This window comes from Suncus etruscus, chromosome 11 (genome assembly GCF_024139225.1).
Source record: "Suncus etruscus isolate mSunEtr1 chromosome 11, mSunEtr1.pri.cur, whole genome shotgun sequence".
Classification (NCBI taxonomy): domain Eukaryota; kingdom Metazoa; phylum Chordata; class Mammalia; order Eulipotyphla; family Soricidae; genus Suncus; species Suncus etruscus.
In genome coordinates, this window is record NC_064858.1 from 23,903,229 (window position 1) to 23,914,933 (window position 11,705).

Below are 11,705 nucleotides of genomic sequence, written 5' to 3' on the forward strand. Positions count from 1 at the left end.
TAAAATGTGCTTTGAAAACAGACCAATTGCCCACTTAAGACATTATATTAAGATGACAATTACAAGTATTTTAAAATAAGACAAAACCCCAAATAATTTTTTGAATATCATGGTTTTCAGATCCAATTTGTCCAAATGGAAGCTTTTTAGTTAGTTTAAAAAGATACTGCTTTTCCATTGACATAATATTAGTTTCTTTAGCCTAAACATACAGAGTTAAGGGGAGGAGAGGTAAGGAAGCCTCAGAGGCACAAGTAGGATGTGTGGATGGGAAACACCCACCTGAAAATGGATGTTTAGAAGCTTACTGGGATATATCTTAATTACTAGTTTCCAGGGTTCTGTATGACTACTTCAAATACTTTGTCACATCCCAGGTAACTTGTTTACTAAAAAGCAATGCTAGATGTCTGCCGATTATGTAAAGTGATGAAAGTTGCTTCATTTTCTAGAGCTAAAATATGCTTTCAGAAGAGCAGGATTCCAGTATACTAGGGAGTTAACTTCCTCTTTTTCATTTAAGTCATCCTGGAGGTATCTGCAATTAGTCCTGGGTTGCCTGATGGAAGTAGTTATGCCATTGAATCATTTCCCTTGGTTCTATGACCGTAAGAGATTCAGAGTGTTACTGCAGTGGACTCCACATCTTCCCCTTCTATCCACACCTTCCACAATGAAAGTCAGAGCTGGAGTTCTGAGTACCTATTTTGGGTTAATGTCATGGTTTTTCACATCACTGAGTAAGCATGAACATTTACTTTAAATATTTGAATCACTTTCATTTATAGTCAAGGACACTTTCTCAAAATGAACATTTTAAAGCCAACCAATTTGACTACACATCTGGGTTCAAACCTGAGAGAGAGAGAGAGAGAGAGAGAGAGAGAGAGAGAGAGAGAGAGAGAGAGAGAGAGAGAGAGAGAAACATTATAGTTAATCAAACTAATTTGTATTACTAATATTATCTGCTGGTCTCACTTTGAGGAAAGCACAAAAGATGCCATGTTGGGAAGTCACAGCTTTAAGGGTGGGGCTGAGTTGGACATGCAGGATCTTGTGGTTGTTATTAATTATGCATAAAACACAACATAAAATTGTAAAGAAAAAAGTACTAGTGAACAATTTTTTCATAATGCATTTGCTTTTTATGAGCATTATTTTGAATTATGACAATTTGGAAAGAATGAATACAGTGTGATATCATGCAAGAAGCATGAATTTGAGGATTAGGATAAAGTGGAGCCTAATCCTATCTATGGCTTTTGTTAGGTTTATTGTTTTGGGAGAGTCACATACCATATGATGCCAACTTCTCTACAGAAAAGGAACATACAAGAGGAGAATTTTTGTGTTAGACTTGTGAGATTGTCAGAAAAAATAAAATTACAAAATAAATGGAAAAATATAGCAGTTTGATTCCAAATTTATCATATTAAAAGTTGTGAAAGATTTTCAGTTAAAGACCCTTGCTTAATTTTAGTACTTCCAAAAATTTTTACCTAGTGATTCCTCTTGATATATTTTGGGGATAGAGTGTAAAATTTTTTTGGGGAGGAGACTGGAGAGATAGCGGGTAGGGTGTTTACTTTGCACAAAAAATATTTTTTCTAGTGATCCTCTTGATAGTTTTTTGGAATAAAGTATAAAATTTTGGGATGGGGGGACTAGAGAGATAGTGGATAGGGTGTTTGCTTTGCACATGGCCAATTTGAATTTTATTCCTAGCATCCATAGAGTCCACCAGATGTCAAGAGTGGGGAACCCTCATAGAAGAGCCAGAGTAGGAGCATTGCTGAGAGTGGGCCAAAAAGAAAACCAAAAAAATTATATTTTTTTAAAGTAATATAAAAAAATTTTGGAAACTCTTAATTCAATAATTTTTGACTGAGACCACAGAGCTAGTACAAGAAGATAAGACACTTGCCTTGCACAAAGCTAACTCAGGTTCTATCTGCGGTACTACATATGGTCCCCCACAAGCACTGCCAGTAATGATCCTTGATAAGAGAGCTATGACTAAGGCTAAGCACTGCTGGGTGTGGTCCCCCTTTGACAAACAAAAAGCCAAATAATTAAATGCAAATAGGACTTAAATATACTTTTTATATTTTTCTGATTTGCTAATAGTTTTTCTTTGTTCATTTTGGTGACTTCTCAGCTAAAGAATAGCAAGAAATGAAGTTAGCTGTCTTGTTCATTAAAACAACTCATTGGTTCTTCTGCCTTATTTAAGGTTTTTGCAGAATTAAAGTTTATGATTCTAAGATTATAATTTGAGACCAAGGTCAATTCACTCTATAAAAAAAGTATTTAGATTCTTTTTTACCATTTATAAAGTCTTACGTTACATTAAATATTCATTAGAACAAATGTTTACATTTTCATCAAATTATTATATCAACACAATGATAGATTTATCTATGTGATACAGAAATGTTTGTAACCTCATGACTAGTACTTCTAATGTTTCTGATATTTCATGTATCTTGCCACATAATACAGTTTAATGAAATTTAAGATATGTGTTGGAACATATTTAACAGGCATTAATATTTTGGTTGTTCTTTAGGATATTACATCAGAATATAAGTCCTGATTATTATAAGAAGAATTTTTATCTAAATAATCTACATCTATTGTTCAAACAAATGAAGAGAATGCATGCTAGCATCTTTAAATAGATATTTAAATTGACTTATAAAGAAAATAGTGTTTTCAGGGCTGGAGAGATAGTACAGTGTGTAGGGCTCTTGCTTTGCACACGAATGACCTCATTCAATTCCTCAGCATCCCATATGGTCCCTTGAGCACTTTTTTGTTTGTTTGTTTTTGGATCACACCCGGTGGCACTCAGAGGTTACTCTTAACTCTGCGCTCAGAAATCGCTCGTGGCAGGCACGGGGACCATAAGAGATGCCTGGAGTTGAACCATCATCTGCCCTGGATCGGTGGCATGCAAGGCAAACACCCTACCTCTGTGCTATCTCTCCGGCCCCCACTTGAGCACTCTTAAGTGGTGAGTCAGGAGTGATCTCTCAGCTTTACTGGGTATGGCCCAGAGAAAAAAAAGAAAGAAAAAAAAAGAAAATGCTTAAAGTAAAACTTTATAACGTTATCACCTGCAGTTTCCTATAGCAACATGCTTTAAGATGTTTTGATATTTTGCTAAAAAAAATGCAGTAGGAAAAAACCATTTTTATGAAGGTGGTGCTGAAGGCCAGGAAGAAAGCTCCTGCACCTCCAAAAGTTGAAGCGAAAGCTAAAGCTTTGAAGGCTAAGAGAGCAGACCTGAAAGGCGTCCATAGCCACAAAAAGAAGACCCGAACATCACCCATCTTCCGAATACCCAAAACTCTGAGGCTGAGAAGGCAACCAAATATCCTCGGAAGAGCGCCCCCAGGAGAAACAAGCTTGACCATTATGCCATGATCAAATTCCCTCTGACCACTGAGTCGGCCATGAAGAAGATAGAAGATAACAACACACTCGTGTTCATTGTGGATGTCAAAGCCAACAAATACCAGATTAATCAGGCTGTGAAGAAGCTCTATGACATTGATGTAGCCAAGGTCAACACCCTGATTAGACCTGATGGAAAGAAGAAGACATACGTTTGGCTGGCTCCTGACTATGGTGCCTTGGATGTTGCCAATAAGATTGGGATCATCAGTCCAGCTGGCTAATCAAAAATACAATCACCCCCTCCACAAAAAATGCAATAGTTCCAGAATCAAGAACTAGATAGCATGTATTTTATTCACTATAAAAAAATCTTGGATTCCCTTTCTATTAAAGATGTAAAATACTCCAGAACCACAAGGTGGCATGGCTTTCTTGCATAATTCTGTTTTATGTGGATTATTTCTGCTTTACTGCTACTATAATTTAGATTGCAGTATTTTATTAAAATTTTACATTTTATTTTATGGCTTATTTTTTAATCATTTGAAATCAATAAACAAGGCTTGAATTTCTGGAGTCTGACACATTTTCTACGAATAATTCTTCAAGTAAAGCTCTTTGTCCCTTTCTATTGTTCCAGTCCCCTTTGGAGCTAAATTAATTGACTTTGTGAAATGTCTGATGCTTATTTAATAATGCCCAATCAGTCCAAGGCACCCAATAAGCACTTGCTGTGGAATTTCAAGATTTCTTTTACTGAAAATAGTGTTCAAATACTATCATCCAAATAATTTATGGACTTTTAAATTTTTGTTTTATTTTTAATATTTTTTTTTTTTTTTTTTTTTTTTTTTTTTTTTTTTTTTTTTTTTTTGGTTTTTGGGCCACACCCGGTAACGCTCAGGGGTTACTCCTGGCTATGCGCTCAGAAGTCGCTCCTGGCTTGGGGGACCATATGGGACGCCGGGGGATCGAACCGCGGTCCGTCTCCTAGGCTAGCGCAGGTAAGGCAGGCACCTTACCTCCAGCGCCACCGCCCGGCCCCTATTTTTAATATTTTAACTTTTATTAGTCTATTCCTCAAAGGAATAAAGTCTGCCTTGTTTGTTCAGGCAATACTATTATTTTATTATATTATAAAAATATATTTTGGGTCAGGGTGAAATTTTATCTTAATTTACCAGCATGGCAGGCAGACTTAAGTCAGTTTGTCCTTTTTTCCTTCTTTACTTGGCAAACATTTTTGGAACTACATGCCTTATCCATATTATTTCCCTCCTGTGTGGAGTGATAAAACAGTGCAGGGAAAAATAATTATGTGAGTATGATAGAATTATGCCACAGTAATAACTAAACACAAGTTTATTCAAGATCATTTATTGTGTGTTGTTCCAGGTTGGGGAAGAGTGGACCAGATTGGCAGAAATCTAGTCTGAGAGTAGTAACAGACAACCTAACTAACTAAGAAGAGTGAAATATACTGTGTTGGATGTTCACAGGAGCTGTGTAGACCACAGAGGAGCAAGAGTACTGAACCCAGGAGAGTATCTGAAAGTAGAGTTTCCAGTAAAAGTTTTCATAAAGCAAAGCAATCACCATCAATTTACACGGTGTTCCTGGACCCTCAAACCACCTAGTTAGGCCTACCAAGTAGACTTATCCTGACCTGAGGCCATGCAGGAGTGCGGGGCAAACAGCACATTACAAATGGGTATCTAGAAAAGACTGGGGGCATCTCTGATGCATTGGGCCCAGCTCTGACCCACACCACGCTGGAACTGCCTGTGCTTTCAGGGAATACAAGAGGGAAAGTGTAGGCCTACTGAGCTAGCCAGACAGAGGGTGAGAAATTTTCCAAAGCCGATGTACCCTAACTTTTTTTTTAAATTAAATTATTTTATTTAAACACAGTGGTTTACTAGGTTGTTCATAGTACAGTTTTTTTCCTACTCAGTTACAAAGTTGTTCATAATTGAGTTTGTCATACAATATACCATACCCTTCACCAGTGAACATTTCTTGCCACCAATGTCTCTAGTTTGCCTGCAGCCCACCCTTCACCCCTTCTCCCCCAGTCTACCTCTGTGGCAGACACTTTTCTTCTCTCTCCTTTTAGACACTGTTGTTTGCAATATTGCTACAAAAGGCCACCCTCAGTTTTAATCTGGTCTCAGAGAAGGCCATCTGCACAGGTGTGTGGCTTGGGAAGCATGCACTGCATGTTGGGTTGCAGATACCTGCCGTGTCAAGGCCTCTGTTCAACCTGAACTTGCAGAAGCTGTGGGAGAGATACATGGGATCCCTGGAGGGTACAGAGTCATTTGCTCTGTCCCAAGCTAAAGAACAGTCAGAAGAGGGAGGGCGCAAGAAGAGACCAGGATGAGCTGTGAGCAGGACTGATTGGCCAATCAGGAGACCTATATGTCAGGGCACAGGAGACAAAATTATGATTTGGCCAGATGAATTTTGAGGAAGAATGAGTTCAGGCTTTTAATTGCGGCAACTCATGGAACACAATGAACTGGCATTAGCAGGGTGAGCATAAGCTGTAAATTTGGTTTTGTTTTTCGTTCCTGAGTAATCCAGGTTCCACGGCATTGGGATTAAGAAATGTTGAGTTGAAAATGCCCAAGAAGACAGATAGTAACAGATTGGAACCCGTTATACTTTGTAGATGTCTTTGTAGAAATACTTTGGAGATAAGGCCCTACATGGAGCCTGTTTTTGGAATGTGCTGACTTTCAGACACCCCAGTCCTCTGCATAGACTAGCTCACAACTCTCCAGGGAGAGAGAGCACCTCACCAAAGTGAGAGTTCAAGTGATGCTATCTGATGACTTTGTGGGGATCAGATAAGGGGATGGAAAATATCTCTTGATTGTTTTGGAGAAAATAGTCTAATCCTTTCAACTATAACCAGGGGCAGCTTAGATACTGTGGCTGTTACTTTTATTTTTTTTTTTAAAGGTAACTGTGTTTAAATGTCAGGCTTCAACTTGGGGTATGGGGGGTGCTATTTATTTATTTTCTAATTCACTTCTTGTTTCAGACTTTATTCCATCAGTGTGCTAGAAAATTTAATCTTGCAGGGTTTTCAGTGAGATCCTTCCCTCTCACCACTTTGGTGAAACTATGATGTTAAAAGGAGTCCAAGGCAATGATATCTGCTTTTTACAGTGGGCTGAAGAGAAATCACCCCAATTGGGGGTGATAACTTGCTGCACTCTCCTGGTTTGCTGGAGCCTGGAGTCCCATCTTTGATCTAGGTTGAATCTCTGTGTCCTGTTCTAGCTCTGCACTCTGTCCAGCAGTTATCAATCACTAACTCAAGGCTTGATTTCTCCTCTCTGTTCTTTTTTGTTTGTTTGTTTGTTTTCGAGCCACACCTGGCAAATACATCTGGCTCTGTGCTCAGGAATCACTCCTATAGGAACTCAGGGAATTATATGGTGTGCCTGGGGATTGAATCCGCGTTGGCCAAGTGCAAAGCAAGTGCCCTACCCATGTTCTATCGCTCCAGCCCTCCTCTTTGTTCTCTTGACAACTCAAAAATTGTTTTGAAGTCCAGAAGGAAAACCCTGCTATATTTGTGTTTTCTCTACCACCTGTCAGTCATCTACATTTTTCCAAAGACTGAGCTCCTGGAAACCAGGACTAGAATGATCAGAACATGTTTTCTGCTCCTTGCACTGCTCTAGAAGCCAGGAGTCAAGAGCATAGTCTGCACTAATCAGTGAAAGAAAAGAGACACCTCAGAGATAAGTGTGTATTTCATAAAATATTACAGAATTTTATATACATGAAGGCCATGATCAGATGGAGTCAAAGTTTTTATAGTGTATTGGTCAATTTAGAAAAGTAACTGGGTTCTGAAAGGATATAAAGTGATATATACAGTACTCCATCATTAACAGTAGAGTAAACCACAGTATCTAAAAGGTTAAAAAAAAAAGGCAAAGAGAGAGTGAGACAGAGAAAGAGAGAATAAAATGTCTGCCTCAGAACCAGACAGAGGGAAAGGTGAGAGGGAAACTGGGTAATTGGTAGGAAATGTGTACTGATGGTGTACGTTGAAACTAAGTAATGAACAACTTTGTAACTCCAGTGTTTAAATAAAGTAACGAATACATTTTAAAAATATAAGTTTTGGAATCTACCAAATCCTAGGGATCTCTTTAGTTCCTAGAGTCCTAGACTCCTACTAGATAAGCAGTAGACACTAAGTGTGCACTTCTCAAGTGAACGATTATGTTGAGGATTATGGAAGGCAGATCTTAGAACTTTTTTGCATGTTTGCACATATATTTGTATCACCAACCACTCTCTGCTTAGTCCAAAATTCTGTCTTATATTTCAAGTGAATTATATTGTCAAGGTGGTAATCATGACACAAAAATGATTAGACTAATTAAATAATATATTGGTCCATGTCCTCTTTCCTTGAAAAAAATAGAACACTCAAGATTGTAGCTCATCCTTCTTTTACCCAAAATGTGAATCTCCCTGTACTTCCTAGATCCTTCTCCATACAAGTAGCAGGTTCTCTGAGATTGTTGTGTTTCTCTGGGTTAAAGGATGGGTCTAGAGGGATTGGGTGATAGTTAGTGGGACAGGGGCACATGCCTTGATTGTCTTAGACCTCAAGTTCCATTCTAGTATAATATATCCCCTTAAGTATCGCTGAATGTGGTCTGGAATATTGAACCACCAGGCCAGGTTGACCAGGTATCACCAGAAATAGCACTCAGATTCCTCATAATTGTTTTGAAAGCCTCAAAAAATGAAGAAAAAAAAAGAGGAATGGATGAAGCATCTGAGCCAATCTTAGAGAATTAGAGACAAGGAGGCTGGGGGTTCATTTCTATATGAGCCATATAGTAAAACACTACATATATGCCAGCTTCAGGGTGCTGTTTATCAAATAAGGTCTTGGAAGGTGAGACCTTAGATATCAGAATAGATATCCACACACAGTGACAGCAGAAGTTGGACAGTGTTAGAAGCTCTGCATCCAGGGCATGCCTCTGCTGCTTGCCTTAGGCTTTTCCCTCTCAGTACTCTGCTTGTTCCCCAACAAACTCACAAGCTGAGTTTCTTGACATGGAACAGATAGATGAATAGTTTTAGGTGTCATCAAGACCTTGGTTACTGTGGGCCCATGCTGAGAGTTGAAATTACAGCCTCTCATTTGTACAGTAGACACTTTGCTCTGAACTCTCCCAGAGCTCCTGGATTGCCTTTTCATAGACCAAATGAAAATAAAAGTAAGTCAGTTGTTTCTTTAGGATGAGCGATTGATTTCTTTGGATTGAAAGTTGAGATCCATGAATCATCACTGACTTTACAGACATATTGACTGTAGGTAGTGCCACGACAGGTGTTCCTGTTAGACCCAGGAACCAGGCACATGCTATTTCGTGAAATCAATGTTAACAAAGGAGCAAATGCGTCATGCATTTGTAACTGTGTCCATGACATTATTAAGTATATTCTTGACAGGAGAGAATGTCTATTATGACTGAGCACTGAGGAGAACACAATTTCCTACTTATAAATTCAGACATTGCAGAACAATGATTCATTGTGATCTGTTTCCATATATTTACATTACTGGCAGGCCTCCAGGTCCATATTTTCAGAGCTGGATATCTTAGGACATATTTCTCTTGGGATTAAATCTCAGGTATTACATTCATGGCACAATACCAAGACTGATCTCAGAAGGAAGGGGAATCTAGAATCTAACAGTGTATGGAGGTGGTTAACAAGATCCCAATCAGGCATGTGCCCAGAAGCCAAATCAGTATATTCCACTGATCCAAAAATTCAACAAACCAATGTCACCTTAGACAGAATATACCATAATCAGGCTGGATGAAAGATGAAACAAAAATTTGGAATGGAAAATTACAGCTGCATTTTCCAAATATCTTTGGTGCTAACTGGTCTTTCCACTTTGTATGAAAAGTGATGTCCTCTCACTCATATTTATAGAAAATCTTCCAGACCCTTGGATGCAAATTGTCTAATTGAAGGTCCTGAGACTAGGATGTTTCTTGTTGAACAAAAATGGGAACGGGCCATTAAACACACATAATCTATATGTGTGTGTTTAAAAAGACAATATACTTTCCTTTTAGATTGTATTCAATTGTCTTAAACTTCTTAGTATCAGAAACTTTGTCTGCTCAAGATACATTTGCACTTAGTGTGCTCTTAACTGTTATGGCATCTTTGCTCCTTCAAGTTTTTGAACATACATAAATTTATGAGAATTAAGAATCACAAGACCTTGAAGATTTATTTCCCTGACCTGAAGTTTTAAAGAAAGCAGAGCTAGAGTTGAAACTTGGCAAGCAGACAACCATAGTTACAATTATCATACAATTTAATTATGACATAAAAATGCAATGAGACCCAGTGGGACACCAACCTAACTTATTAAAAAGTGAAAAAATTGTTAACCAGTTGCTTCCCCCCACACACAAACAACTGGTTTAATTTTTAAGTTGCATAAATCCATGCTTTCTCATCTGTAAATGAGCTAAATTCAACCTCTTCCTCAACAGTATGCTTAATGGAAAGAAACCATGTGTATTGGCTCACTCTTATGTCCTAAATTCCTAGAGTAATATGTGGTGTTTAACATGGAAATACTTAGTAAATGAATGAAATTAAAAGGTATCAATTATCAGCTTCTGTTCTGATCTATACTAATACAATTTTTCCATTGCTGTTAAATCACCATAAGCCTTAAAGCTATTATCTATTATCATACAATTAAAAACACAAATTTATGTCTTAGAAGTCTGGAATTTGGGTCACAAATAGGTAGTATAGGGCAAACTTAAGGAGTCACCATGTTCCTTTTTCAGTTTCAAAAAGTTTCATTCTTTTCTTGGCTCATGGTCCCTTTTTCCATCTTCAAAACAATTTATTCTAACCTGATTCTTGTTTCTCATCCTCTTTTCTAAACATAACCCTTCTTGTTTCTCAGTTATAAAAATCTTTGTGATCTCATTAGGCCAACATTAGTCCAGAAGTATCTTTCTGCTTCAATAATCTTAGTTTAGTCCTATCTACAATTTCCTTTTGCCTTGTAAAGTATGAGGTTCACAAGTTCTAAGAATTAAGATAAAAATATTTCTGAAAACGATTACTCCATAAAACACTAAGAAAAATCACCATTTTGGAGCTGGAGCAGTGGCGCAAGTTGTAGGGTGCTTGCCTTGCACATGCTAACCTAGGACGGACTGTGGTTTGATCCCCTGTCATCCCCTATGGTTCCCCATATTCAGAAGCGATTTCTGAATCCATAGCCAGGAGTAACCCCTGAGTGTCATGGAATGTGGCCCCAAAACAAAAACAAAACAAACAAGCAAAAAAGAAAATCATCATTTGATTTTAGAAGAAACCTCTGGAACCAAGTTTAAAGTTCCTAACTCTGGGGCTAGTATTTCTTCATTGAAATAATATTTTGACTACGGTAGAAGTTTTTGAAAACCATTTTAGTAACTTGGAAAATTTTCTGGACAAAAGCACCACGGAAAGGTATGAATTCACACTAATAGTATAGCTGATGAGAAAATGGGTTCAAGGGAATATTCTCTCTATTTTAGCAATGTATAAACTGGGCAAATAGGCACAACAAACTAGTTTATTCTGAACACTCCTGCATTCTGAGTACATATTAGAGCACATCTTATGAATGCATGTGACAAAATTCTTGAAACCTAGTGCATGCTGTTCTTCATGGAAACATCACAATACCCCAGTCCTCAGGCCTGACTCAACAAAGAGCCACTGTTGAATCATACACCACTTCCTGGGTTTTTCCCATCTGGAAGTTTTTACACCCAGGATTGGCTTGAACCCCACCCTGATGGGCAATGACCTCAACAGGATTCATTAACCAAAGCCTTGATGGACTTGGCTTATCTAATATTCCCTGTGGAAACCAAGACTCCCATCTCTAGAGACTGACACTGATGAAGACTGAGACAACAGCAATTAGCTGGAAACATTCTTCTACATGTCATCTGTGAAAACCATCTGACTTCACTAGTAAGACTCTCCATGGTGAGAGAGGGTGGTATGTGCCCTACAGAAAATGCAAACATTACTTCATAGTATTACATATGATTAGTCAAAGGGGGAAATGTAGACCTGGAATCTTTCTGCAGATATTTTCAACTAGAAAGAAGATTGAGGAAGAGAGAACAGAGGTCACCAAGTGGTTTGGGGTTGACAAACAAACCTCACCCTCCTTTTTCCAAGCCAAAGCCCCCTGGGGCTTCACTCAC

The 11,705-nt window shown here is 38.1% G+C and overlaps 1 pseudogene; it reads left to right on the forward strand.

Annotated features, from left to right (window-relative positions):
* The first annotated feature begins 3,198 nt into the window (after positions 1–3,198).
* Positions 3,199–3,683, forward strand: LOC126022022 (60S ribosomal protein L23a-like; annotated as a pseudogene).
* Positions 3,684–11,705: the final 8,022 nt, after the last annotated feature.